This window comes from Notolepis coatsorum (assembly GCF_963971535.1).
Source record: "Notolepis coatsorum genome assembly, chromosome: 17".
Lineage (NCBI taxonomy): Eukaryota > Metazoa > Chordata > Actinopteri > Aulopiformes > Paralepididae > Notolepis > Notolepis coatsorum.
The window spans coordinates 5,821,510-5,827,509 of record NC_140181.1 but is presented as its reverse complement, the minus strand read 5'-3'; positions in this window follow the sequence as shown (position 1 = coordinate 5,827,509).

Sequence of the window (6,000 nt, the reverse complement as noted above, 5' to 3'; positions counted from 1 at the left end):
GCAGAGCCTCTCCAAAAATACTCTGAACTCATAAGTGTTCCTCTCCACGGAAGTCTTTAGTAAAAGGCGAAAGGCTTATACGTATTGAAGAGAAACCAGAGTCAATACAGCCCCCACTCCCTACGAGGCCTTGAGCATCCTCAGCTGCCTCTGGCAACAGCCAAACGGTGCATTGCCCATCAACCATCGACTGTCTGTCTTCCAAGTTGACTCACGAGTGGCCCCACCCACTGACCAATCAGCTCAATCGTCACAAGCACAGGCTCTACATTATATACATAATCCAAAGGCTTGTATTTGTTGTTGTTGTTGTTGGTTTTTTTTAGGAAAAATGGCAGCAAACCTAAGAAGGTTGAACAGAGCATTGACATAGGATTTATCTATCAGATACCAGCCCGGATTGCTTTTATATTACACAGTCATACTGGACTCTGCCAAATAGCAGAGCCTCTCCAATAATACTCTGAACTCATAAGTGTTCCTCTCCACGGAAGTCTTTAGTAAAAGGCGAAAGGCTTATACGTATTGAAGAGAAACCAGAGTCAATACAGCCCCCACTCCCTACGAGGCCTTGAGCATCCTCAGCTGCCTCTGGCAACAGCCAAACGGTGCATTGCCCATCAACAATCGACTGTCTGTCTTCCAAGTTGACTCACGAGTGGCCCCACCCACTGACCAATCAGCTCAATCGTCACAAGCACAGGCTCTACATTATATACATAATCCAAAGGCTTGTATTTTTTGTGGTTGTTGTTGGTTTTTTTTAGGAAAAATGGCAGCAAACCTAAGCATGTTGAACAGAGCGTTGACATATGATTTATCTATCAGATTCCAGCCCGGATTGCTTTTATGTTAGACAGTCATACTGGGCTCCGCCAAATAGCAGAGCCTCTCCAAAAATACTCTGAACTCATAAGTGTTCCTCTCCACGGAAGTCTTTAGTAAAAGGCGAAAGGCTTATACGTATTGAAGAGAAACCAGAGTCAATACACCCCCCACTCCCTACGAGGCCTTGAGCATCCTCAGCTGCCTCTGGCAAATGCCAAACGGTGCATTGCCCATCAACCATCGACTGTCTGTCTTCCAAGTTGACTCACGAGTGGCCCCACCCACTGACCAATCAGCTCAATCGTCACAAGCACAGGCTCTACATTATATACATAATCCAAAGGCTAGTATTTGTTGTTGTTGGTTTTTTTTAGGAAAAATGGCAGCAAACCTAAGAAGGTTGAACAGAGCATTGACATAGGATTTATCTATCAGATACCAGCACGGATTGCTTTTATATTACACAGTCATACTGGACTCTGCCAAATAGCAGAGCCTCTCCAAAAATACTCTGAACTCATAAGTGTTCCTCTCCACGGAAGTCTTTAGTAAAAGGCGAAAGGCTTATACGTATTGAAGAGAAACCAGAGTCAATACAGCCCCCACTCCCTACGAGGCCTTGAGCATCCTCAGCTGCCTCTGGCAACAGCCAAACGGTGCATTGCCCATCAACAATCGACTGTCTGTCTTCCAAGTTGACTCACGAGTGGCCCCACCCACTGACCAATCAGCTCAATCGTCACAAGCACAGGCTCTACATTATATACATAATCCAAAGGCTTGTATTTGTTGTTGTTGTTGTTGTTGTTGGTTTTTTTTAGGAAAAATGGCAGCAAACCTAAGAAGGTTGAACAGAGCATTGACATAGGATTTATCTATCAGATACCAGCACGGATTGCTTTTATATTACACAGTCATACTGGACTCTGCCAAATAGCAGAGCCTCTCCAAATATACTCTGAACTCATAAGTGTTCCTCTCCATGGAAGTCTTTAGTAAAAGGCGAAAGGCTTATACGTATTGAAGAGAAACCAGAGTCAATACAGCCCCAACTCCCTACGAGGCCTTGAGCATCCTCAGCTGCCTCTGGCAACAGCCAAACGGTGCATTGCCCATCAACAATCGACTGTCTGTCTTCCAAGTTGACTCACGAGTGGCCCCACCCACTGACCAATCAGCTCAATCGTCACAAGCACAGGCTCTACATTATATACATAATCCAAAGGCTTGTATTTGTTGTTGTTGTTGTTGTTGTTGGTTTTTTTTAGGAAAAATGGCAGCAAACCTAAGAAGGTTGAACAGAGCATTGACATAGGATTTATCTATCAGATACCAGCACGGATTGCTTTTATATTACACAGTCATACTGGACTCTGCCAAATAGCAGAGCCTCTCCAAATATACTCTGAACTCATAAGTGTTCCTCTCCATGGAAGTCTTTAGTAAAAGGCGAAAGGCTTATACGTATTGAAGAGAAACCAGAGTCAATACAGCCCCAACTCCCTACGAGGCCTTGAGCATCCTCAGCTGCCTCTGGCAACAGCCAAACGGTGCATTGCCCATCAACCATCGACTGTCTGTCTTCCAAGTTGACTCACGAGTGGCCCCACCCACTGACCAATCAGCTCAATCGTCACAAGCACAGGCTCTACATTATATACATAATCCAAAGGCTTGTATTTGTTGTTGTTGTTGGTTTTTTTTAGGAAAAATGGCAGCAAACCTAAGAAGGTTGAACAGAGCATTGACATAGGATTTATCTATCAGATACCAGCCCGGATTGCTTTTATATTACACAGTCATACTGGACTCTGCCAAATAGCAGAGCCTCTCCAAAAATACTCTGAACTCATAAGTGTTCCTCTCCACGGAAGTCTTTAGTAAAAGGCGAAAGGCTTATACGTATTGAAGAGAAACCAGAGTCAATACAGCCCCCAATCCCTACGAGGCCTTGAGCATCATCAGCTGCCTCTGGCAACAGCCAAACGGTGCATTGCCCATCAACAATCGACTGTCTGTCTTCCAAGTTGACTCACGAGTGGCCCCACCCACTGACCAATCAGCTCAATCGTCACAAGCACATGCTCTACATTATATACATAATCCAAAGGCTTGTATTTTTTGTGGTTGTTGTTGGGTTTTTTTAAGAAAAATGGCAGCAAACCTAAGCATGTTGAACAGAGCGTTGACATATGATTTATCTATCAGATTCCAGCCCGGATTGCTTTTATGTTAGACAGTCATACTGGGCTCCGGCAAATAGCAGAGCCTCTCCAAAAATACTCTGAACTCATAAGTGTTCCTCTCCACGGAAGTCTTTAGTAAAAGGCGAAAGGCTTATACGTATTGAAGAGAAACCAGAGTCAATACAGCCCCCACTCCCTACGAGGCCTTGAGCATCCTCAGCTGCTTCTGGCAACAGCCAAACGGTGCATTGCCCATCAACCATCGACTGTCTGTCTTCCAAGTTGACTCACGAGTGGCCACACCCACTGACCAATCAGCTCAATCGTCACAAGCACAGGCTCTACATTATGTACATAATCCAAAGGCTTGTATTTGTTGTTGTTGTTGTTGTTGTTGTTGTTGTTTTTTTTATGAAAAATGGCAGCAAACCTAAGAAGGTTGAACAGAGCATTGACATAGGATTTATCTATCAGATACCAGCACGGATTGCTTTTATATTACACAGTCATACTGGACTCTGCCAAATAGCAGAGCCTCTCCAAAAATACTCTGAACTCATAAGTGTTCCTCTCCACGGAAGTCTTTAGTAAAAGGCGAAAGGCTTATACGTATTGAAGAGAAACCAGAGTCAATACAGCCCCTACTCCCTACGAGGCCTTGAGCATCCTCAGCTGCCTCTGGCAACAGCCAAACGGTGCATTGCCCATCAACCATCGACTGTCTGTCTTCCAAGTTGACTCACAAGTGGCCCCACCCACTGACCAATCAGCTCAATCGTCACAAGCACAGGCTCTACATTATATACATAATCCAAAGGCTTGTATTTGTTGTTGTTGTTGGTTTTTTTTAGGAAAAATGGCAGCAAACCTAAGAAGGTTGAACAGAGCATTGACATAGGATTTATCTATCAGATACCAGCACGGATTGCTTTTATATTACACAGTCATACTGGACTCTGCCAAATAGCAGAGCCTCTCCAAAAATACTCTGAACTCATAAGTGTTCCTCTCCACGGAAGTCTTTAGTAAAAGGCGAAAGGCTTATACGTATTGAAGAGAAACCAGAGTCAATACACCCCCCACTCCCTACGAGGCCTTGAGCATCCTCAGCTGCCTCTGGCAACAGCCAAACGGTGCATTGCCCATCAACCATCGACTGTCTGTCTTCCAAGTTGACTCACGAGTGGCCCCACCCACTGACCAATCAGCTCAATCGTCACAAGCACAGGCTCTACATTATATACATAATCCAAAGGCTTGTATTTGTTGTTGGTTTTTTTTAGGAAAAATGGCAGCAAACCTAAGAAGGTTGAACAGAGCATTGACATAGGATTTATCTATCAGATACCAGCCCGGATTGCTTTTATATTACACAGTCATACTGGACTCTGCCAAATAGCAGAGCCTCTCCAAAAATACTCTGAACTCATAAGTGTTCCTCTCCACGGAAGTCTTTAGTAAAAGGCGAAAGGCTTATACGTATCGAAGAGAAACCAGAGTCAATACAGCCCCCACTCCCTACGAGGCCTTGAGCATCCTCAGCTGCCTCTGGCAACAGCCAAACGGTGCATTGCCCATCAACAATCGACTGTCTGTCTTCCAAGTTGACTCACGAGTGGCCCCACCCACTGACCAATCAGCTCAATCGTCACAAGCACAGGCACTACATTATATACATAATCCAAAGGCTTGTATTTTTTGTGGTTGTTGTTGGTTTTTTTTAGGAAAAATGGCAGCAAACCTAAGCATGTTGAACAGAGCGTTGACATATGATTTATCTATCAGATTCCAGCCCGGATTGCTTTTATGTTAGACAGTCATACTGGGCTCCGCCAAATAGCAGAGCCTCTCCAAAAATACTCTGAACTCATAAGTGTTCCTCTCCACGGAAGTCTTTAGTAAAAGGCGAAAGGCTTATACGTATTGAAGAGAAACCAGAGTCAATACACCCCCCACTCCCTACGAGGCCTTGAGCATCCTCAGCTGCCTCTGGCAAATGCCAAACGGTGCATTGCCCATCAACCATCGACTGTCTGTCTTCCAAGTTGACTCACGAGTGGCCCCACCCACTGACCAATCAGCTCAATCGTCACAAGCACAGGCTCTACATTATATACATAATCCAAAGGCTTGTATTTGTTGTTGTTGGTTTTTTTAGGAAAAATGGCAGCAAACCTAAGAATGTTGAACAGAGCATTGACATAGGATTTATCTATCAGATACCAGCACGGATTGCTTTTATATTACACAGTCATACTGGACTCTGCCAAATAGCAGAGCCTCTCCAAAAATACTCTGAACTCATAAGTGTTCCTCTCCACGGAAGTCTTTAGTAAAAGGCGAACGGCTTATACGTATTGAAGAGAAACCAGAGTCAATACAGCCCCCACTCCCTACGAGGCCTTGAGCATCCTCAGCTGCCTCTGGCAACAGCCAAACGGTGCATTGCCCATCAACCATCAACTGTCTGTCTTCCAAGTTGACTCACGAGTGGCCCCACCCACTGACCAATCAGCTCAATCGTCACAAGCACAGGCTCTACATTATATACATAATCCAAAGGCTTGTATTTTTTGTGGTTGTTGTTGGGTTTTTTTAGGAAAAATGGCAGCAAACCTAAGCATGTTGAACAGAGCGTTGACATATGATTTATCTATCAGATTCCAGCCCGGATTGCTTTTATGTTAGACAGTCATACTGGGCTCCGCCAAATAGCAGAGCCTCTCCAAAAATACTCTGAACTCATAAGTGTTCCTCTCCACGGAAGTCTTTAGTAAAAGGCGAAAGGCTTATACGTATTGAAGAGAAACCAGAGTCAATACACCCCCCACTCCCTACGAGGCCTTGAGCATCCTCAGCTGCCTCTGGCAAATGCCAAACGGTGCATTGCCCATCAACCATCGACTGTCTGTCTTCCAAGTTGACTCACGAGTGGCCCCACCCACTGACCAATCAGCTCAATCGTCACAAGCACAGGCTCTACATT